We start from the raw sequence: 25,465 nt of genomic DNA, 5'->3' as shown, positions 1-25,465 counted from the left end.
GATCAGATTGCACTGCACACCATGGTAGCATGAGAAATCATACTGAGCTTCCCCTGCTAAAGAAGAATCCTCTAATGCTACACCCCCAGCTATGGGAAAAGCAGGAGGTAAGGAGAGGAGATGGAATCTTAAAACACATTATATTTAAGCTACTAAATATAGATATAAAATTATGTGCATGCCTTCCTGCAGTATTTTACTACTGCTTAAATCAAAGAAATATCAAAAAGCAATGTTTCTTTTGATATACAGTACAATGATAAGTTCCATTGAAGTTATTTGGGCATGCCTTCCTCAAGAGACAAAGACTACTGGAAAGCAGGAAGGCATGTGAGTAGTCACAGCATTGCCCCGTGGCATGACTAATGTCCAACAGACTTAAATGATTATCTACCTATACGACTCTTAAAGAAGGTGTACAGTGCCCTCACACATGGATTTCCTTAATTTAAGCAAAATTTTAAATAAAAGAGATTTTTTTAATTACTTCATTACCTATGCTAGCTGCACTGGAAAACTTTAAAATGTTGAATTTAATACATCTACCCCATGACATACTATTTACTTTCATATTATCTTGTCTCAGTTTTGGAAAAAGAATAATCAGTTTCATCTGGTTTATCCCAAGTTTATAATCAACATTTCCATCATAAGTAAAATGGTACAAAACTTTGTCACTATCCTAGGTACTTTTTAAAGTATGACTTAAAAGACGTAAGTCACCACACAGGGCTCCAATTCCTTAAATCCTATAAAAGTGCCAGGATAATAAAGAGAGCACAGTCTGCCCAAAAAAAGTTTTGGTGGTTTTATGTTGTTTTAGATTGTTTGTTTTGGGGTTTTTTTGTTTGTTTGTTTTCTTTGTGCAACTGCTATGCCCTGAAAAACAAAGAAGCTTCTGGGTACACCATTTTGCATATATGTTTATCGCTCTCCTGGCTGTAAAGAGAGAGCCTGAAAAGGCAAATCAAGCACAAATAATGCTGTGGTATCTGCTGAAATTTTACAAACACTTTAAAAAAAAGCATAATCTCTCTCATTTTCAGTACTGAGCAATCACTCCAAAAATTCACGAGTCTCAAAAACCACATGGGTAATACCAAAGAAAGTTGTGTGTATGTGAGAGGAAGAGAAAACTCTACTAAATCTGAGTCCCCTTTGCTTAATCAGGGATATTAGGACAAATACTGGTAACTTCCATCCCCATGGCCACAGCTGCTGAGGGACGTGCCAGCGATGCCTCTGCACTGCTGGGGCTGGCCCTGAGGAGTCCCCTTGTGTGCACACCCCTGAAACATCTTAATACTGCGTATTTACTCATCTTCTATTTGGTGTCTTCTCGACACTGACAATGGCAGCATTAGCACATTTATGCAGTAACTCTCATCACAGAATAACTCCTCCTAATCCCAGCCAGGATGTTTCCATTGGCCTTGCCAGCTGAAAATGAATGTTATATCGAATCAGCAGATTACAGGCTTATAAATTAGGAGTCTTAGAGGTTGCCAGTGGCTTGCCACGATGTTTTACAAAAAATCACATAGTCCCTTAATGCCTAGCTTATCCACATAATAAAGAAAATACTGCTTGACAGCAAAGGAATGATGTGAAGTTAATTTTTTTCTGTAATTAAGTATTGAAATCCTGTGATTAAAGATTTATGAAGGGATAAAACAGCTGTAGCATTTGAGGGTAAGCTGTGTGGGAATATCCAGAATTGAGCTTTTTTTCTGTCTCCTGCTCCTAGCTCTAACACAACAGAAGCATTATTGCCCGGAAATTCCAATTTAAATATAAAAGCCATTTAAATTTTAAAATATCGTGGAAAGTGCAGTTTTTAAATGGGTGTACAGCATTCCACAGCATTTAAAGATATACAGATGATAAAGATATATTAGATGATAACAGGCAGACAAAAACTGTATATAGGATGATCTTTACAGAAGCAGAATCCTTCACTGGTAGGCATCATACCATTTCAGTCATTGGGAAACAGAAAGGGAAAGTGTGGCTTAAGACAGAGAAAAGGGAAAAAGAAAATCTGATTAGACCAAAGAGAAAGCCTCCCCACAAAAGAAACCCAACAGTTAACAAGTGTTCCTTTTATTTATTCCCACAAGCAGGCTGGATTGCAGAACACAACTACTTTTGGGATCCAGACCTAACTTGCCAAACACCACCTACACTGAAAGAGACAAGCAGGTTTCATTCCAACTGCAGTCACATCTTTTGGAAACTTGTTTCCGTGTTTTGGAGCCAACAAACTCACTTAAAAATAACCACCTTAGTACTGTTTGGCACAGTATGCCACGTAACACTTATTACTCTGCTGGAACAAAATTAAACCAAGAAAGTTTGAGAGACAAATACTGTTTGCTTCAGAATTTATACTGACCTCAGAATTGAAGGAAGTGACCTTTTAGAGCATTTAATGCTGCTACTTGAAAATGTATGAAATACTTAACTGAGATCTAACTGCAGTTCAAAAAGCAAGGACAGGCCGAAAGACTGGAGAAGAACAAATTCATGACTATTTTCAGCTATTTCAAACAAGTAGCATCCTTGGTAAACTAATTGAAAATTTGTTTAAAGCCAAGTCAGGCTGAAGAAGAAATAGAAACTAATCTCATAACTAACAATCAATTCCATCAAGTCTGGAACTGAGAGCAGGCATTCTGCACACAATTATGTGATTGTATATCAAAATGCATATAAAATGTTCAGTATAAACAAATAGAATGAAGTGTCACACGAAAAATTATTGTAACATCAATACTGTAAATCAGTAATTTACTCCCATCTAAAGTGTTATACTTGATATTTTCGCTGCAGGCTGTATTAGTGTCTAATAAATTAGACAGTGAATTAGAACAAAAAAAAAGAAATGTAAAATAAAATTACATGGAGTTTGAAAATAACAGTATTCACAAGGAAAATATTACAAAGATATTCAATATAATGAGCAGTATTTAGATGACATAACAAAAAGTCTTTCCCTCCTTTCTGTACGAAACACAAAAATAAATATTCAACAATACTAAAGAATAATGGCAAATGAAGAAGTACACTGTCACTGGAAATTCAAAACACATCCAGAATTAAAGATTACCTGGATATTTATATAAGGAAAAACAAACAAAATTCCCAAAACCCAAACAACCCAGAAGTGGTGGCTGGAAGGAAAGAGAACTTATAAACAACGTCAGTACTTTGTGAGAAAGCCATCTAACCTCAGTGCCAATGGATGTCTCTTACTCTTCCCCAAGACAGACTAGTGGGTTCAATGACAATGCATAACCTCTGCCGCACTCCTAAACTTGCCGGTCAAACAACTCAATTAAATGTTGTTTCTTTCGCTAATAAGTAAGTAACCAATATAGTTCAAATCTCACATGTGGATACCAAGGGAAAAGTTGATCTCTATTTTTTTCCTTTTTTTTTTTTTTAATTTCCCCAGTACTTTTTCGTCTGACCTACCCGGCCTTTCACTGGCAAACAAGGGGCCCAACTGCAAATTCAAAACTCCTCCAAAAGGAGATTTCACATAGAATATCTTGAATTAGAATGAACCTTAAAGATCATCCCCCCTGCCATGGGCAAGGACACCTTCCACTAGATCAGGCTTCCTACATCCCCAGTCAGTCTGGTCTTGAACACTCCCAGGGACGAGGCATTCATAGCTTCTTTGGGCAACCTGTGCCAGTGTCTCACTACCCTCACAGTGAAGAGAGGAAAGCAAAAGATGAAGACATCCTTTTCAAGGTAAATTGTCAAGTCATTCCTCCCTGAAATCACACAGGCTGACAAGACTGATGGAACTCCATAAAGTAGAAATAGTAAGAGGCTTGAAATATAAAGAGTCTGAAATTTAAGGAATTTATTTCCATTAAGGATTTGTCCTTTGAGGAACAGTGAAGTAAAAGTAATGGGAAGACAGAGCAGTAGGTTATATTTTAGATACAGACACATTTCTGCATCCAGAAGCTTTATCTTAAGATCACAGAATCATTAGGTTGGAGAAGGCCTCCAAGATCAGTGAGCCCAACTGTGACCAAATACCAGCTTGTCAACTAAACCACGACACTCAGTGCCACGTCCAGTTGTTTCTTAAACACCCCCAGGGACAGTGGCTCTACCACTTCCTTGAGCAATCTGTTTCAATGCCTGACAACCCTTTCAGCAAAAAAATTCTCACTGATGTCCCACCTGAACCTCCTCCAGTGCAGCTTGAGGCCATTTCCTCTCGTCCTGTCACTGGCTTCCTGGGAGGAGAGACCAGTCCCTACCTGGCTACAGCCTCCTTTCAGGAAGATGTAGAGACCGACTCCTGTATCTGAAAAAAAGGTCTAGAATTTAATCTAAATATCTGAGAACTCAAAGTGGAGTAACTAGACTTACATGTCTGCTTGCTACCTTAGTCCTTCCAGACTTACTTGGATTAAGAAATCATACTTTTAGTCCTTTTCCCCGCCCCCCCCCCCCCCCCCCCCCCCCAATCTGGAACAAGAGGGGAGGAGTTATTAAAGTCTTACCTAAACAAGATTTATTTTTAGGCCAAACATAAAACTGCTCTTAACTACTTTACTAGAAGGGCAGTAAATATGTTCAGAGTCCAACACCATCACCCGGACTTGCAAGGCCACCTAAACCAGCATTACCCAAAAGCCATTCAGCCACCGGGAGTTACAGGACAGCCTGCACAGCGCCTCCAGTGACCTGACACATTCCAGTAACACATCAAGCCAAAAGTCACCTTTCAAGCACCATTGACACCATTAATACTAAAAGCACACCATCACAGCCTTCCTGCCCAAACCACAGGTGACACGTGTCCCTCTCTTTCCTTTTTCACTCTTCCTGCAAGTTGGCGCTCCACATTTATCTGTAGCTGAAGGCTCCATTCCTTTTACTGTCCTCTGTGTGCTCAAGAGACAGCACCTTTCCTCAGGCTTTGCACATTAATACAGCCATCATCACTGATTTCAGTTACTCTACAGCTTAGGTAACTTTTACCACCAGATGTTTCAGCAGTCAGCCATGAATTCGAAAAATTCTCAATGGCCCTCACACATATTGTGTGATACCAAACATGGGGAAAAATGATGCACTGGAACTGAGAATAATAAACTGCAATCTGGATCTAGATGTCAGATAGCCAGTGCATGTTTCTTTACTGTTTAGCAAGTGTTCAGGCGGAAGCTAAACAACTCTTCACCGTGGCCAAAGGTTCTCAACTGATTCATGAGTAACTGAACACGGCTGGCATCCTGCCTGGCAGAGAGATAACCCTGTCCTGTTGAACTAGAACAGTGAACCCTCCTCCCTTGCACACCCAAAGCCACGGTGAGGTTGCTGTGCAACCAGGTGTTCTCAACCAGGCCATTCTGCCCTGCAGCTGTCTGAACCAGCCTGTAACAATCTAAGGAACAAGAAAAATTCTTGTCAGCAGTAAAACATCAGGATGTCTTCTGGGGCGGGAAAAAATACCTGAGCTGTAAATTAACCTCCCACAAGTCATGAAACAACACAGACATAAAGCCATTGACCATGACCAAGACAAGAAGGGTGAAGGACCCTGCTTACAGCCTTGCCCTCCTCTCCAACTGCAATTCCAGCTGAAACAATTAGCCTCAAGTAACCTGCAACTGGAAGCTAACTTCCAGGATTCACCTGATCACTGGTGACAGTCTGAGGCACACACACATTAGTTTTTCTGTACCTGGGCACATCAAACAGCCTGTACTGCACGTCTTTGAATTCTAACCTAGGTAAACCTTGGGGGTTGATCTCACCTTTAACACTATAAGGAAACATTACCCTCAACCACCACACATGCACTCTCTATCATCCCCATGACCTTTACCCAGGAAACAGAGCAAACAACACCTGGCCACACACTCATTACCAGCATGGGGGAAACTGTTCTTCCAGGAAAACAGGAGATCCACTCTACAGAGCAACTATTTTAAATGCCTGCACCTTTTAAAGAGACCCTTTCAGAGTGACAGTCCTATTTTCTGCTTACTGCATTTGTAAATACAAGAGTATAAATCTTGTGCGCTGTAGAACAGGCAGGTATTACAGATTTCAGCTCAAAGATAATGTGAGAATCATATTACAGCCTCACGCTGTACGAAATAATTACATATTCTTAAATATGAAATTAACTTTTATTTAAAAAATAGCATTCATGAAGACATTACAATATTATATAGAGAGAAGAAAAAAATAAATACGCAAAGCCAAAAAATTAATTATACTGGATCAATTAATTAAAAATTAATTATACTGGATAGAGACAAATACTTCCTGTCAAGTGACCTGAAAATACTCAACAGAAAACCAACTAAAATGATTGAATTGGAAAAAACAAAACAAAACAAGCAACCAAAAAACCCCACACACCAAAACTCTGAGTCAGCCAAATAAACTTTAAAGGAACTGACTTTTGCTAAAAACAAACAGGAAATCTAGTATTGCATAATTACTGAGCATGCATGCAAGTAAATTGGACTGAAGTGACTTAATTGGAATAGTCACCACAAACACATGTAGAAGTCAGAACGCTGATATTATAAGCAAATATTTAAATTACTTTGAATTTAGCAAGTAAGGTTACTATCTATCATGGCACAAATATTAACTTGTGTGAGCTACCAGAACACAGTAAATTTCTCAATCCATAGACACAGTTTATTAATACAAACTAAACAGATGCCTATTTAATGGCATTCAACTTGCTGGCCCTTGATGAAGCTCCAGAATAAATAATGTACTTCTTGTAGGGTTGCAAATATGGACATGGAGTCTATTTTTGTGGTTCAGGATAAATCAAAGTCTTCTGCACAAGAGGGCCATCACACAGTGTGCTTTCTAACCAAGACATATTTTAGGTTAACAGCCCTGATAAATTCTTAGCTGTAATAATAGCCTATTCAAAATAGCAAATAAATGTAACTACAATGCCTTGTAAATGGTGGAAATCACCTATCAGGTGACAGAAAAGTGTTTAAAGTAGGTAGCACTGTCACCTCACTTTTAAGCTGGCATTTTGTGTAATTCAATGTGTCTCCAAAGAACAAAAGTAAAAAGAAACTGTTGGGTGTACAGACTCCTGAGGTCAGGGTGATAAATGAAACCACTTCCAAAGTAAGTTTTCCTAATTAAGGCTTCTAAACCAGAGCTGGCTTGCATTCAGTTATTACCACTGTTATAAGTAATCTGAAATATTCCTGATAAAATATTTTTAGCATCAACACCAGCATATTAAAACCAGTTGAAGGTCATAAGGACGAAATAAATAAAAGTTCACACTCAGGAAAATATCAAATTTATTCCTAAAGCTACACAGATGTGTTGTAAAAGCTCCCTATTTAAATAAGTTGAAGATTTTTTTTATAGTTATTGACAACGTATTATAATATGTGCATTAAAGAAATGAAACAGCATATCCATCCATTCTTGGATTAAATCTATGGGATTTTACTTATTCGCCCCCACAGGCACACCTGAGCTACTAAAAAGGGTGAGTTTTCTTCTATTTAAAGACAGAAACTGTTTTAATCAATTTTATGTCTTCCTAGCCTCCCTAAAGAAATATTTAATTTGCTTAATTAGACAGACGCACTTTTTATTATACTTGTATTTGCACTTAAGAAAATTAATTTGCATAGCAAAATTTTTATTTTCTAGGTCAATTCATGTGCCACTGAATGACAATTCAGGACTACGAACAACAGTATTATTAAATCTATTCTCTGAAATGTAAATATTTCATACTAGTATTTTTAAGCAGTGAACAACCGAAACTCTTCATTCTGTGTTGGTATACAAACTTTAATTACTTTTGGCATATTCTTCTATATTAATCTACGTTAATCTCCATTAAAAAACAATGCTAAAGAATCCTTTACATCTCTTACACAGGAACCTGTTACATGCTTACTATTTTCGTATTATACCCAATCTTGAAGTGGAAGAAATTGAACTTAACCATGACATTTTTTTACACACTGCACATCTGACCCACAGTCACACTGTCAAGAACTGACTAGACTACACAGAATTCTAAAAGAACAATGATATTTGCAAAAAACAAACAAACAAAAAGAAATATCTAAAAGCACCAGGAATAGTAACACACAAGGTAACAGGGGCCATGTGCTTTCAAGGGCAGAAGATGCATTTCTATGCAAAACAGAGCAGACAAACAGGACATCCCTTAAAATGTACACCGACTTACACACACACAAAAATCACTAATTATATCTCAATTAATCTTCTGAAGCCTGTGAAATGATTCATGTTTACAGCATCTGACCACCTATCCTCAGGCGCCTTGTCAAAAGAAAAGGGCTTTCTTTTCCCTCTCCATAAGAACAAGGAGGATAAAAAGGTGAAGGAGAGAGACTCAAACTTGGACAATCAAACCTATGACTCAGCATTGCAAGAAAAAGCCAAGGTAAGGCATGATTTGATTTGCAACTAAGCTTTGGGTTGCTACAGCAACTTCATTACTTCAGAAGATATTAGAAATACTTCCATTCTTCCTCCCTCATAATAAAAATCTGTTTAAACACTTTGGAAATAATTCAAATACTTACCTTCTTTGGTAAGAATTAATCATCAGTTTGAAGGCTAAGTCTACGAAGACTAAGAAACAACCAGAATTTTTCACAAATCTGGAATGTAACTACTGAGAGAAAGGTACGAATACCTGACATTCACTGCCCTAATTATTGAAGATAATAGTGCTCAAGCTTCAGACAGGTATTCTAATCACAGAGCAAACTTTGCAAAACACTCCATTAAGTAAACAGTTTCAGGATGGAAAACTCAAAAGGGTTAGCAAGACATCAGTACAAAATCCTCCTATTACCTCAGGCACCTAGCACACAACACACAGGAAAAAAGACAGTTTCAAATTAAACATTACAAGTTGGTGGTTTTTTTTGGCAGGAACTGAGCACTGATACATACCTAAGACAGCACCCTTTCCTAACACTGTTTTACAGACTCGTCAGCTCCAGTCAGCCACTAAGAGTTCTCATAATTAAGCCTGAAGCATTCATACGCATTCAAAAGTGAAGCACAGCCATTAAAAAGGACCATGCTTGCACTCTCCCTATTAGCTGGGGAAAAATTCATTAATGCCTTCACTCCTCTCTTTCTGCCCAGGGAAAGAAAGAAAGGGGAGGGAAGAAGATTAGAGCAGAACACTGCCTGCAGTGTCATCATTTCCTCCCAACAGGTCAGTCACACAGAAGAACAGGACCAAAAATGGTCTCCAAATTGGCTTCAGTGCTTCAGACTGTCTTAAGAGAAACAAACGAGAATTAACTTGATTTATGTAACTGATGTAATTTACATGTGGCCCTGCCATGACCACATCTGCTCAGTGCCATCATTCTCTCGTGTGTTTTGAAATAAAGGCAATAAATTTAAATCAAGATATATCAAGAAACCATAATCATATTATATCCCAGGTGATTCCTAAATCCAGAAAACAGATGTTTAAATGATGCATCATTTTAATTAGCTCTCAGCATTCTTCCCTGGCCACACAAGTTCTGTGGTGGAGATCACAGCAACTTTGCAAAGTTTACAGACAACCACCTTCTGGGTTTCCTCCCATCTAGAACAAGTTAATCAGCTTGTTCTGTAAAGCCAAATTAAATACATTCTTACAGGAAAATACCCTTACTCTCATTAATTACTTGAAGTAAAGCACGAACAGTTTTTGCACACATGATTTTAATGGAAATTCTTATAAAACTGGAGCAATTTACGGATGGGGAGATTATACGTGTAAATTTCTCCTCAGACATATGAATTAAAAATCTCTGCACTTTGGTGAGGTATGAAATTTATTATAAGAGCATTGACATGTTCCATGACTCCTACTTCAAAGCAACTAAATTACCAGGAATTATTATGTTTTATTTTAAAACTGCCTTCAAAATACAAAATTACTTCTGGCCTAAGTGCTTCAGTAAGTTTAAGACTTTCCTGTTACAAACATCAGAAAACTCATTGTTAGTGCTCTTGGAAACTAAATTGTGTCTCAACAATATGCTGTGTTAAAACAATTACCTAACATGTTTTGCTAATGTAAATAGGTCACATTGTTTCAATTAGATTTGCCTTTAAAGCTCTTCCTAATAAATCTAGTTGCAAGAGACGTGCTTGCCTTATTTTCTCTAAAAAGTCGTTAATTTAAGCAACCCACAATCTTTGAGAATCTCAACACATTGCCTGCCACTTACATCAAAGTGTATTATAAGAGTTTTGTTTTGCTGCAAATACACAGAGAAGCCTTTGTCAAAATCCCATCAGTTACAAATGTGTGACTGAAATTATTCCTGCATTTCGGAGCAGAAGGGGGCTCAGGGGGGTGTCATTTGTCACCAAGTTGCTGTGACTTCACTCTCATTGCTGAATGCAACACAAACAATAAAATGCACAACTACCATACCTGTTTCATTAAGGGACATAATTCCAAAAATAAGATAAAATAAAATAAAAATCTGTGAAACTGCAAGCCTTGTTTCCTTTCCTGTTCACTAAATATAGTGTGAGAAATTAAACCTTTACCTAAGCTTATATTTTCCTCATCACCACAGGATCAAAAACTTCAAAAATTTGGAAATAATCCAATTACTCCTGACTTACCTTATAAATGAGATATGAAAATACATGCAAAGAAGTGGTTCTAGGAGCAAATGCTATACAAGTACCTCCATTAAAATATACCAAGAGGTGAGATCTAGCAAGTAAGTGACAAGCTATCCTAACTCAACATTTGTTTTCAATTAATTTACATTTAATTGCAGGTGCTCACGAAGTTTAAAAAAGATAACATTGATCTCTGCTCACTGCAGAATATTTTAATCTGGAATCATAATATTAGACAGTCACTTAGACAGTAAGTTACTTTTGCTTTGAAATAATATTTACATAATAGTACACCAGCAAACAGGTCCCAGACAGCTCTTCCCAAGGCTGTATTAGACCAGAAACAACCAACATCAGGAAGAAGCGGCTGCCTCTCAGCTGAGCTGACAAACTTTCACTCTTCAACTTTATACAAATGCAGCAGTAATTACTCACTTAACCTGACACCAGTTCCCACATTGCTCGTTCCCACAGACTACATGGGCCAGGAGGGGATGAATGTCTTCCTGCTGTGCTACACGTAATTGCTGACACCCCAGTGTCCCTCCCGGCCTTCCAACAGCTTTACAGGACCAACCAAAAATGCCTTTTCCACACAGAGCCACCAGTAAAATCAATGCTTACACTCCCTGACTGAAAGGGGGTTTTGCCAGTAGGGATGTTTAAAAAACATTATTTAGCAGCTGAGTTGATTAGACTGCTCTATCCAATCATTTTGGATACTTAATCAACCACTTCTCAGACTCCTCCAGTTTTCCCTTCACCATCTTGGTGAGTCACTCCTTTTCTCCTCCATTTTCCAAGACTCCTATTGCGTCCCCTGTCCCTAATACCTTCTGAATTTAGGAACTGTCTATAGTATAAAAACTTGTGGTCATATCCAGGCCTCTGCAAACCAGATTTTTTTTTTTTTTCCCATAGAAGACTATGATATTCTGGCTATTCCTAGTGGAACTATTACTTCTCAACTTGTTTTGAGTTTTATTTTGGCTTCGGGGGAAATACTCTTTCCTATCTTCACCACTCCTCAAAAACCAGAAGAACTGTCTCATTGCCAAGAAGAACACAACTTTCTACATGCTAATTTTAAATTCTAAAAGGGAATAGTTGATGAGTATACTCAAAAGAAAAAAAAAAAAAAAGAAACCCCATGAAACAAGACCAACTCTCTTCCCATGGCATTTAGATTACACAAGCTAAAGATCGGAACCTTACTTCATGGTTACTTTAGTACACCCAAACAGTTTTCTTACTTAAAAAACTGGAATCGAAGCGGAGACAGATTAGTCTTTAATGACGAAAAAGGAAGTATTAAGTATAAAATGAGACACAATACTTGAACTTCCAAAGGATTACTATAATAAGTTAACAGGTGGGAACATCTGTGTTACTGATGACCTTTGAAAAGAGGAGGTCAAGATTACACAGAAGATGCCTGATGATTTCTGGACCTAACTTCCAGCTCTGGTACATCATCTAAAATGGAATAGACACAGGATGTACCAATATGCTAAACAGATTTTCTGCACAGAGAAACACTCTGAAGCCCTGTGAAGCTGTCTGAACAGTTTTCATTAGGTCTACGCTTTTGGCACAGAAACTTAATTCTATAAGAAGCTTCAATTAAAATCATAACAGCTCTACAAGTATTTAAAAACACACAAAAAAATCCCTTCAATGGATTCCTCTAAACCAAGAAAACATAGCCCCTCAAGCATGATGTCTGGTACTATAAAGAAATTAGAGATGGAATACCAGAGACTCTGAAACTACTACCCTCTAAGACTAGACTTTAGATATGTCAAATTGTGATCTATTCCTATCCAACATCCTAAAATGTCGAAGCCATTCCCAGGTTACTTGTCTTCTAACAGATTTGTTTTGCCATTTAATACAGAGAAAAGCACTGCAATTCTACTACAGAAGCTTCCAAGTGTTTGTTCAGCCTAAAGACAGACCATAAACCTCACAGTGTAAGTGATGTGGTATTATAGAAGACTTTTCCTTCTGCATTGCAGACTAAAAAGAGCATAATAATGATCTGGAAAACTACAGAGGATGTTCTCTGGGTTTTAATTCAAAATGTCAGACGTACGCTGCACGTTTCACCAGATTTCTTCTAAAAAAAATTAATTAGCAAAGCGTAGAAACACCAGATCGCCCAAGATTCATTTTACACCTCATCTTATTTCCAAATGCTTGAGCTTGAAAGATTCCTTAATATTTTTTAACCGATTTAATTATCTAAAGTATGCTACTAATTCTGTAAGCAGGCTGAAAAACATTTCAAAGGTGCTTCAACAATCTTAACTAGGAATCATTTAAATGAACAAGTATCACAGTGCAAGAGCAGCTAATTGTAATAAAATTTCCTTATGATGGCAGCATAAACCATTCTTATGAAGCACATCCCTACAAATACAAAAGTGAGACCTCAGCTCCTCTAAAAATTGTGTTCACCACCTTTTTTCGCCTGTCCACACTGTCATTTTTACACTACTTCACAGTCTTCAGATTTAGTCCCCAGAATTCCATGGGAGTATCAATCACCTTTACACATGTAATTTATGAAGAAAGATAGGGTATTACCCTCCAGAGTATTTTGAGAAGGGATGGAGTTTCATGCAGCTTCCCCATATAGTCCACTGGGTTTTTTTATCACTTGTATATTCTACTTTGGAAAGTTTGCAACTGCATAGTCTACATATCTGTGCGAATCACTAAGTTCATGCTTCAATCAAGATCTATGAAGTTCTTCTGAAGAATGACCTTCCACCGAGTTCTTTTGCTTCTTGTGTTTCTGCACTACAAAGAGGACAATACCATGACTTGCAAGATCCCACTGCCAGAAGGATGCTGAATATGCAGTACTTTGTCTTACCAGCCCTCCACAGTGTACAAATCACTAAGATTTATAGGCAGTTGTATACTTTTATAAGGCAAGAAATTTACTGAGTTCAAAATCTGCATAGATTTCAGCTTATGAACAAAGTATAACAATTAAGTCTGTGTTGATTAAGAATAGGTTTGAGATTAAAAAAATCATCACTATGCTTAGAAAGACCTTCATTTAAAAGCTATTACAAGTATAAACCACTCTCTTTAGACTGCACTGCAAGCACAGCTTTGCTGAGGCTCCTACTGCCAAATCTCATCACTTGAGATTTAAAAGGTCATGCAATGACCCCCTTAGGTCAGTCACCACAAGTTCCTCCTTAACCGAGTTCTACCAAAATAATCTGACTTTTTCAAACCATACAGTAGAGTATAAAGGAACCCAGATCACTGAGACAGCAGCTGATGAAGAGACAACATAAATAGTTATGTTAACTGATCCAAGGGGACAGTAAGCTCCTGGAAGAGTAAAGACTGACCAGTAAGAATGAGGAATGTCCCCAGTCTGCTGCTCAGTTACAAGTTTCATATCTGTCTATAGCCTTCAAAAGTGCACTAAGCCCTCACTTGTTTCTTAGAATGCCTACACAGAGTTTCAAGACCAGAAGTGTATTTTGATTTATTTCACCTTTATGTTACTGACTACCTCTGCTTAAATATACCTAGAAATCTTCCCAATTTACAGGTTTACACTCTCTCTGATTAATTTCCAACTACTTAAAGAAAACAATCTTGAGACTCCATGAAAATTAAAATAAACAGCCACTCACCCTACTTCTAGATGTTAACAAACACTGAAAGAATAAACATCCATAAGGAAAGGAAAAATGCAAAAATTGCGAGTCTGGTTTTGATAGAACAGATGCTAGGAGAAATGCAAATAAAACATGTCTCTAATCCATGAAATACAGGACAGATATACTTGTTCTGGCTTGGCATGCCTGGACAGAGCAAATATTGTTGCAACACCCAAAAGCAGCAGAAAAGGCTATTTGGCTGTAGTTAAGCTTTTCCTATCTCTCTTCATGTCTCAGGAGTTTTATCTGCACTGTGGTAAGAAGGGTGGTTAACACTAATTTTCTCAAATCTGACCCAGATTACACTGATTGAAAAGACTGGCCATATCTTAATTTGAGGGTTTACAATGAGAAGATTAAAACAAACCAGCAGCATCTTTGTTTTTAAGCACTACACTCACTGAGCAGCAAACAAGTACCACGCTAGAGAAAAAGTAGCTGTCATTACACCCCAACTCCCAAACATTTATGGTTTCTAAGAGAGTTACCATTCCTCCAAAAACGTCCCATTTTCTTCTCCATACACCTTTACACTACAGCTATTTTGGCCAAGACAGGAGCAGGGCTTTACCATATTTCCTCTTCTTAACAGGATTTTTCAAAAGAGCAGCAAAGCCTGGGAGCAGCTGGAGCTTCAGAGGAGGATTGTCTCATTATCAGTAACAAGAAGCAGAATAGATGAAGCAGAGCAAAAAGCCAAGTTTTCCATCTGAAGGGACAGTTCCTGGGTTTAAAAATCACAACTTAAAATCAATACTCCATTGCTGGTATGCATATCTGTGTGTATTATTATATAAAACAACATCATAATAGGAGTCCTATATGAATTTACAGCTTTTTGTTCCCTTATGTAACATTAGTTTAATTTGAGAAACATGATGGCAATTGAGTTATGTGAAAGAACTACCTAGATGCAATTAGAAACCACCACTTCCACCAGTTTCAGCAAGGCACTTCAAAATATAATGAAATATTCATGGCCATATTGTGACATAAGAGCCTACAACCAGCTTAAAAGAAACAACAGGAATTTCACAACAGCCTGTTACTTTAAAATGAAAAAAAAAATAATGAAAATGTGTATTTGGCAAGACAAACTTTCCCTCCCCTTTTTTTTTTCTTTTACTCTAGTCTTGTATCTCATTGTTAGAAACTATCAGAAAACACTAATTTTTATGCAGATGTAACATGCTAAATACTCCATGGCCAATTTTTTTTTCAATTATTAGATGAAAGTTTTCTTATGAAAGGAGATAACTAGTTGAACACAAATTTAAGGAAGAAAAAGCCTGAAGTTTTAAAAAGCAAGAGAAATAGAAGATTCAGAGTTAGATCCAAAGCATGACCTAACAACTGAAAGGAGAGAAATGCAGAGATAATGCATAATGAATGTCCAAGAGTAAATTGATCAGCAAGCAGGAGGTACCCAGCATAAGTCACCACTGTAACACAGCAGTGAAAAAGACAAAATTCAGTGCCAGGATACATCATGACAGGTATTTCCAGAAGAGACAAGGAAATATTTTAAGCAGCCTTCAACTGTATTTCAGCAAGTCTTAATCAAGACTATCATGCTACATTCTAGACGATACACATTTAGAAACCATCAAATAGGTGCATGTAAAAAGGGCTTTGTGTACCTGGGGAAGAGATCAGGATACATCAAGTACAAACAAAAAAAACTCAGATGCAATTAATTGGTCCATGAGACAACAATGTGGTGAAAATCAGAAGACACAACTTAGTCAATAATAGGCTTGCAGACATTAGAAATAAAAGGCAATTCACCAGTATTTCATAACATATATAAAGAATATGTTACTGTGTGTAAATATCAATAAATATTTTGGATTCTACTACACCTCTAACACCATGAAACTTCTCCAATTGTGCAAACACCTACTTGTTTCAAACTTCAAAACTTCTGAATCAAGAATTCTCAATAGAAGTCTTTCATCTGTAACATATTAGAAGATAATCTGTAATGAGTTTATCCTGCTAAGCTACTATGCAAAGTAGATTTAACTCTTCTTTTCTTGTGTCCTTAAACTGCCTAGGTTCCAGCAACAGTACTGGAATCTCCTCACTCTCCCACCAACCAAATGAACGACAAGGGCATCTTCTTCTTGCTGGCAAAGTAAGAGCTCAATTTTCATGCAAAATTTCATTAGGAATATACCTTCTTCTGATATGCTCTTAAGTCCATAACATCAGGAATCCCAGCCTGCTCTGGATTCATTAGATTGTCCCAGAAGTAGAGACCCATTTTGTTGCTGTTCAACCTGTGCAGCCAGGATGTCCAGACTACTGAGACACGGATGTTAAAAGCTTCAAATGATCTAACTAAATCTAGAGAAAGGAAGATATTCCTGCTTCATCCATAAAAGGACAACAGCAATACCCAAAATCTTGCCCCAAATTAATAGGAGGAAGACTTTGTAGAGTAAGCCTCACCCTTTCTCAGTGATGAATCTCAGGGACACAGAAAATCCTAAATCCTAGACAAGAAGAGGCTTCAGGCAATCATCTAGTCCAATCTTCTGCTGAAAATTAGACTTTAGATGATCCAGGGTCGTCTAAACTGAATCTTGAATACTTTCAGCAAGGGAAATTTCACCCCTCCTCTAATCAACCTACTCCAATATTCAACTGTTCCCAAAATGAAGAAATCACCTTTCTGGACTGATCAAGGATGACAGTGAATGCTTGGGAATGCTATACTTGGATGGAAGAGTGTAGTGCTTTTACAGCCCCTTCAAGCCCCAAAGAATATAAGCATGATCTGTGTCACACAGCTTTTCTTAGGTGTGCATTTTTCAAAAGGGAGGAGGGGGGGGTAGAGGATGGATTTGCTAAGCTCTTACTTATGCTAGAAATAAATATTATGTTAAAATAAACATTCATGTATTTTTAATCAATAAGTACTAGACTAGGCCTGACAAGAACAACCACACTGGAACGTATCTGGCTAAGAGGCACCTGCTCATTAGCACTCCAGCAAGAAGAGTCAAGCAGAGTAGCATTAGTCAGGGAAATACACAGTTCCAATACTCAGGGCCAGCCTTGCCTTCAATCCAACAAAAAGCTTTTGGAAGGCAGCTAAGAGCTGCCATTTGCAAACAGAGGTGGTATTTGACATCTTTACTCAGACCGCAGCTCCTGGAATCACGTAATGACTTGAGAATGCATGCTTTCATCTTATAAATATGGTCCTAATATTCATATTTTAAGAGGAAAAAAATAGGCCCTGAAAATGCTCAGGAAAAAAAAAAAAGGAGATAAATGTGTAAATAAGGAAGAAGAGGCCAGTAAATCTAGAAAATGTTAAGCAATTCTCAAGCAGTATACATTCCAGACATTCTATTACACACCACAGATAAATTATAATCAGGTGCACAATTATGTTTTTTTCATTTTACTCAGAACTTGCTACTAACCCTAACAATTTCCCTTGTATGTTCCTTTCCGTACCCTCCACAGGAAAAAAATCAGAATTTGACATCATAGAGACAACAGCTCAAAATGAATTTAAATGAAGCAAAACCAAGTACAATTCTTTGGCTTTACTATTCCTCAGCTGCCCCATCTATCCCTCATTTCTATATATCCTTCTAAAACGAAACAAGCCATATAAACTATTGGCATAAGTGGCACCAAAAAAAGTTCCATTCAAGTGAATTCCACAAGGAAGCAAAGGCAATTCGGTGATTTTCTCATAAAGCTGTTGTAGCTCCTCACAATGAAGATCAAAGTAGCACACATGGAAAAGTAACCATCTGAACCAAGCAGAGTGATGTCCTAAAGAAGAATTAGAGCAAGATAATCACAGATGCCTGCACTGACATTTTTAAGTTAACTATAATTGGCTTGAAGTTTTGCTACAGCATCACTGACAGTAATGGAGTTCTTCAGTAGCAATGGTTTGATTGAAAACAAAACAAGGTTTTAAAAAACTTACATTTACTCACAAATATTTTAGCTCATCCACTGAAAAATCACAATAAACAATGAAGATTTGAACAAACATCTCTCTTACAGAGCTCTCTACCATTCTTTGAAAAAACTCCAATACAACAAGCACTCCTCTTCTGGGTTTGCCAAATTTATGAAGTCTCATAGTTGTATTATGTTATTTAAGCAAACTGAGTCAGGATAGATAAGCACTTCATGCACATAATACTCATAAGGTGCTAAAATTCAGGCTTGCCTTTAAGGGTGCTTTACCGTATACAACCACTCTTCACAGCATAGAGCTAAAAAAGGAAACCAATGCAAAAGTCAACCAAAAGCCAAGCTTAATAAGCCTTCTAAGTTTACTAAGGCAGTTTTAAGCAACACTAGACTAGAAGCTATGTAGAGCTGCCATCTGGAGGGTGAAGAAATGCTGACAGAAACCTCATTACATCCAAGAAAGACAAATGCAGGCTCATAAAATAGAAAAGGCCCATGCAGCAAAGGCTGGAGACCAACTGGCTACAAAACTGCTTTTTACAAAGGGCTCTTACAGGTCTTTGGGAAGAAGCTGAACACTATTTATTTATTTATGACACTATTTTCCTTCTACATCTTGACCTCTTCACTATGTTAGAGCAGGGAAATGTAGAAAACAAACAACAAAAGAATCTATACCAAGAGTATTACACACCTTTGAGTCTCCTAAGAACAAGCAATACCAGGAAAGCAGGGTCAGGAACAGACAGTCCTTGTCTCAAAACCAAGAACTAGCATATCACAATAAGCTGGTTCACTAAAAAGGACTGAGGGCTCCTGCAGAAAAGTACAGACCGACAAAAATAATTATGGAAGCCTCAACATACTTTGCCAACTGCAAGTTCCTTGTCCCCATCACCTGGAAACACGTCTGACAAAAATCAGTTTCAACAAAATTCAAAAAGACCCTCCTCACACACAGAGCTCCTTTGGTCCTCTGGGTGCACTCCCCAGAAGACTAGACACTTCTATTACTTTCATGAAGCTGAATGTTCTCACTCTGAATAAAGATGAAGCTTTAACAAAGATAGAAACGGAAAATTACACCATTGATGTTCATTGTCTCTCTTAGAGAGATACAAACACTGAGATTTTTGAAGTAAGAACTACTTATTCCTATTTCTATTATCTATTCTAAACTTATTTCTATTTTAAAAATATATGACATTCCTATAAAACAGGCCTTTATATGAATGGTTTCAAATTACATTTTATTCCTGTATTTCTGCTTTCCCGCTGCCTCAAGAATACTCACAAACGTAGATATAACCTTACACCATAGATACAACCATACACCATTGTAGTCTACAGATTCACAAGGAAGTTTTCTTGACTTAAACCGGGCTTCTTTAAAGCATACATTTAAACATAAAATTTTACACTCTTCCTGCCTGCCAATTCAGAAGAGAGATTTTGTCTAAATCTGACCAACCTGTGCCTTTCTCAATTTCATTGAATTCTTTCTGAACTACTTTTGTAATTCTGAAAATTGTAGCCCTTCATCAAAATAGAGACACCTAAAATAACTGCCATCTTGCATTAACTGCAATCTGCTATTTCCAGTGAAGAAATGCAGAGAATCAAATGTGTGACAAGCCCATTTTAAAGAAAATGCCTCAATCCTACAATTTATTTTTCTTTTTATATTAAATAGTATTCTGTTATTTAGAAATCCTCACAACTGATACACTGGACCTTAATTTTGGAATTATTTCTCACTGATTATATGCCAGAATCACCACTACATTCTACCAATATAATTTCTTTTTGTAGATAAAAAGTTACTGTTCCAAACTCTCCCCCACCTAAAAGGGCGAAAAGAAAGAGCCATACTTGATCTGATAAAAGTCTCAGGGCTTAAGAAATATTCTAGTAAACTTTGTAACAAAACAAAACACCAAAACCCAACTCACAATTCCTCGGCTCTTTGTTGGATTTCATTACAAAATAGATGTAGGACAATGTTCAAATTCACCACCTCAAGTTAAAAATATGAGTTTGTTTTGCCATCTGTGGAAACTACTGTGCTGGCTTGAAGGGAAAATCGGCAAGAAACTCCAAGTCAGGAAAAAAAAAATTAATAGGCGAGAAAAAAAGGTAAAATAAAATAAAATAAAACAAATGCAATAGTACAAAAGATCACTGACAGAGTCAGAATACAACCTGAAACTGTGGTGGTAGCAGTCCAGATGAAGTGGTCTTCTTGAAGCAGTGATCCTGCAGAAAGGTCTGGCAGCTCTTGTCCTCCGGGAATCCAGTGGGTAAGGCTGCCTGTGCTGCCCCAAATCCCAGACTATATCCAGGTGGGAATGCTTGGCTCCTCCCCCTGGGCAGAGCATCTCACAATGGGCTGATATCATTCTATGAGTCTTGCAATGGGTCCTTGATTGCCCATTAAACAGAGGTAGCTCCCGGAGGGAGTCACCTATGAGTCGTGCAGCAGGGCATTGATGGGCCATTAAGAGAAGATAGTCTGGAGGGAGGGGGCAAGGGAAACACTGCCCAACCTAGTTTCAACAGCTCATGTAGATGGTGATAGAATACATACTTTGGGCACATTTCACATTGCAGCCTAGGACAACTATTTTTCTGGCAGTCAATACCAGAAAGATCAATAAACCCTATAATGGATTTCCTTCCCAAACCTTTGCAAAATAACTCCATATTAGCATAAAAAGCAGACAGCAGAAGATTGCAGATTAGCTGCAGTTTTCAACCCGACTACATAAACATCTGAAGAACAATAAAGAATTTATCCTATTTATTCAAATGAATCACTTCAATTTGCTCACCAGGATCTATATACAGACAGGTAATCCTTCTGCTTTCTGTGATATAGAGAAGTGTGCCTTCTGTAATTAGGTTTACTCCACAAATACTTCAAGAACGCTGTCCAGCAGCAGAGCCCCACTCCTTACATTGTCAATAAATGCCTTCTGCAGAAGTGTGAGGAAGGCATGCCATCTTGCATGAAAGGCTCCCATCGCACTCATCTTTACAATTTAGCTGGCCTTTCTTGAAGCTGTTAAGCAACACATTTTGTTAAATGTCACACCAAGTGCATTCCGTGAGATGGAATGTGCCACGGTGTCCCCACAGAAAGCACATCCTCCCACCATAGCTGTAGATTTCAATGCTTCTTTGTATTCCTTATTTTGAAAAAAAAAAAAAAAACCAAAAAAAAGGACAAAATTATCAACTTTTTTACAAGTAGTAACTCTCTATGTACCAAAACAATAGCTCAGTATTCTCCAAAGTTCTTGAAAACTTTGAAGTTCCCCATCTCAAAAAGTAGCAACACAAAGTACCCCACCCCCAGGAAATTCTACAAACCTAAAGTACATATCGGAACACATCAGTGATCTAACCTGGGTGTCTGCATACCCTTATATTCAATTTCTATAAACAGTACATTAAAGCCTAAACTATATTAAAAGAATTCATATCTATATTCTAAACTTCACAAGACATTCATTGTCTATAAGCATTGGTAAAGTGCCCATTTTTTAAAACAAGGGTTTAATGCTCTTCCAATAAAATTTTAACAAAGGCATTGTTGAACAAATTGTTACTTTTTCCTACCCCTCATTTTTGGCATAATAACTTCATTTTAAAGCTCACATGAAATCCAAGGTAAGCTTTCATAAGTAAAACTACTTAATTTTAATTATCCATTGTTTTTATTTAACTGGAGCTATTTTAGTTCTGCTCACAGAAGTGACAGGCATAAAAAGCAAACGCTAGGTAAGAGGGATCTAAGAAGATTAATGTAATAAAAAGTAAAATAAAATTACTGCAGATAGGAAGCGTATAGACCAAACTTCAAGGACAACTGCCAAATCTCAAGAAATGTCTGCTCTCCTGGGAGGTGAAAATCTCCCAGTTGTGCTCTACTTGATTCTCATCTACCATGCAGCTCTACTCTCAAATTTTTCTCCTGAGATTCAGGTGGTTTTAGAGTCTTTTTGCCTTCTGCAAAGCCCTGAGCCGGACACAAGAAAGAGACGGAGTCTTCAGGTTCTGATGTTTCAAGGTTGTGCGCATTGTTTATTGTTTCTTATCTTACAATTCTCTCAGTGCCCAACTACGATCTGTGCAGCAGCTCGGGCATCTGACGACTCCCCCCACACTGGGCTGTTGCTGCCTCTTATACTAATTGTTATGTACTCTTTATTTATCATTATTTGCCACTACCTATCACTTACACTAAACAGGTCATCTCTACTTTGACCCAATCTCCTTAAACTACTTTGTGCCATCGTCACTGCAGAAAAACGAATGAGGGAAGAAGAAAGAAGAAGCAAGAGACAACGCCCAAAATCCTCCATCCTGCTCCATCTACTTCCATACTAAAAACCCCAAACCACTACTGTTTTTCACCCTGTGATAAGCTAAACTACTATCTTTCACACTCTTGTGGCCTGTAATTCATCTTGCAGTGTAGGAAGCTCTCCCATGGACTGAGATCACAGCCAGTGTCTTCCTGGGCTCTGTGCCAGGGTCCCAGACCCCCTGTCCAGGTCTCTGACCTTCCAGGGCAATCAAAGGAATGCCCTGTGTGATTGCAACACGCAAAGCAACCACACGGAGACAAGAGATTTGCAGGGCAGAGATGTTCCTCAGAGAGAGCCCAAGGCTGAGCGAAGGCCGAGGGCTCCTCTGCCTGTTTATTTCTTACTTTTTATACATTTGTGGGTCTGGCTGTGGATTGGCCTCTGGAGTTATCACCCCCCCAGCCAAATGGCCAGACCAACTGCCAGTTACAATTGTTTTCAGGTTAGAAATATGCAAAGAAAGGACAGGGAATGAAAAACAAAGGATTTGTTTATGTTACATGTGTGAGAAAAAGCAAAAAACTGCTCCTAATATTGTACAGAAGCTAAAGAGACTGACTCCATCTTATGAACAGTCAGAAGGCTTTAAAACCTCAGAAAAACCAGCGTGACAGCCCTGGACTCTGACACTCCACTGAATGTGTCATTTTCTAAAAAGCTAAGAAGGCCAACAAAGATCCCACTACTACTGAAAGGAACAGTACCCCACTTCCTGCCTTCCCAATGGTTCCTCTGCACTGGTACTGGTGCCTGTGCAGCCCTGCAGCAAAGAAAAGGGCAAGCGATTCAGCTGAAATCAGTCTCCCAGAGGATGTGTTTCTAGCTAGAGCAAAGAAGTGAGCTGAAGCATCAGGCTGCCAAACAAGCATTCCAGGACTGGTCAGGAAAGGGCTGCGAAGGAAAGATATCACAGAAATGTCGGCATTCCCTCCATTGACAGCTCACTCTTGGGTTAATTTAAGCCCCACTGAAATTTATTAGCCAGACAATTCGTGGTGTGCTCATCCACAGCCATCAGGAAAGGACTTTACACCTTTCCCTTCTAATGAAATTGAAGTTGTTGAATTAATTTGCCTCTAACTCATCCAAAGCTCACTGAAATCAGCAAGCTTCAGATTAGACCTTGAATGACCTAGAGTGGTGAAAGGACACAATTTACTTCCTTTGTCCTTTGTTTCCCAGAAATGCTCAGAAACAGGCACATGTTAATTCCTTTGCCTCTTGCACTCCCACACAACAGCTGTAAGTAGCCCTCTGTCCAGTGGCAAAAGCTATTTCAAACAAGCACATAACACCCCCCTAATCAAAAGAGCAACCCAAGAAAGAAATTCCAAGTCCTAGGAAGCAACAACAAACCTTCCAGGGCACCATTTAAAGCCTCTCAGAATACACAAGGCATATGGCTATGATGGAGTGAGGGGACTCGAGAAATGGTACCACACAGAAGACAAAAGTAAGAAACTACCCAAGGTCACTTGTTTTTAAAAAAAGTCTTGGTTCTTCTCCCCATACATTTTATAACCTAAAAAAAGGTGAAGATCTACTGAAATAAAGGGAAAAATAATATTTTTTTAATAATATAACCTTCAAAATAGGTACTGCAGTACTCTTAATGATTTATTAATGGATTTTCTGACTTACACAACTACAGTTCTTTGTCTTTCACTTAGATACTCCCGTTGACAGTATTTTGTTAGCTGTTAGGAATCTGAAAGCTCACAACAGCTATTGTCACAAATGAGAAGCAAAACTAAGTCTTTGTTGAACAGCTTAATTATATGCAGGCAGAAAACATTTGTGGGCCAAACTGAACACGGAAAAATAGTAAGATATCTGAGTCTGAGTTCAGACTCTATTTAAAATGAAAACTTTGTTTAATCCCAGAGTATCTAGACTAAATAAGAAAAACCCATGAAATGTTACACCGCAGAAACAACCATCCATTCTGAAATAATACTCTGAATTTCAAGAAAGACAGCATTACTAATTTCTTTTATAAATATTTGTTATTCCATCAGTCCCAGACTAGTAGAAATCTGAAAACACTGCACAGCAAGGAGAGTGCTCTCCTTTCTGGACCCAAATCAACAAGGACAGCAGTTAGCATGTATTAATTTCAGGATATTTATTGAAAGCATTTAAGGAAAATTCGTTACCCAAGTAAGTGACTTTTCTAGCCCTGTTCCAAAAGATCCAGCATCAACCAGGTACCAGCTGCACAGTGAATTGGTAGAAAGCAGCTGCACATTAAGTTTCTACATAAGACACATTCTTGTATCTCTAAGCATCAATTGCTGAGCTAGTCACTGCATTGCAGTCCCCTGCATTTCACAGGGGAAAGAAAGGAAGTTTGGGGGAACAAGTCACCTATTTTAGATTTCCCAGTTGATGGGCTTCAAAGAAGAGCCATGGGTGAGCAGCACACTCGACAGCAGGGCAATCATAAAAGAACGAAGTCCCCACAAGACTAAGTGTGGTTTGACAATGGCACAGATTTTAGAACACTTTGTTTTGCACACTTATCCTTCTGGCAGCTGAAAACACACAGTCATATCAGGACACAAGAGTCCCAGACACGCTCAGCGCCATCCTTCCCCTCTTACGGGATAAGAAAATCTGTAATTCTACTAAAAACATGATTTCAGCATTCTTAGTAAAGACAATTCTAGAAAATAACCCATGCAAAAATGTCTTTAAACACAATATTAGTGAATAAAATACCGTAAGAAATGACAGATGCTAAAAGGCAGAACCAAAACAACACTTCTACTGAAG

At 38.0% G+C, this 25,465-nt stretch overlaps 1 protein-coding gene and 1 long non-coding RNA gene across 7 annotated transcripts in view; one reads left to right on the top strand and one right to left on the bottom strand.

The window, feature by feature from the left end:
- Positions 1–25,465, bottom strand: part of PLEKHA7 (pleckstrin homology domain containing A7) — a 146,877-nt gene that overhangs the window by 96,498 nt on the left and 24,914 nt on the right. The gene's annotated exons all lie outside the window — the stretch shown is intronic.
- Positions 7,430–15,609, top strand: LOC131378572 (uncharacterized). Its single transcript, XR_009207917.1, has 4 exons — positions 7,430–7,525; positions 9,178–9,250; positions 10,623–10,772; positions 15,596–15,609. It is a non-coding gene; the product is annotated as an uncharacterized LOC131378572 (long non-coding RNA).

The sequence above is a fragment of the Hirundo rustica genome, chromosome 6 (genome assembly GCF_015227805.2).
Source record: "Hirundo rustica isolate bHirRus1 chromosome 6, bHirRus1.pri.v3, whole genome shotgun sequence".
Classification (NCBI taxonomy): Eukaryota; Metazoa; Chordata; class Aves; order Passeriformes; family Hirundinidae; genus Hirundo; species Hirundo rustica.
The sequence above is the reverse complement of the archived record's forward strand: the minus strand, read 5'-3'. Positions and strand labels throughout refer to the sequence as shown.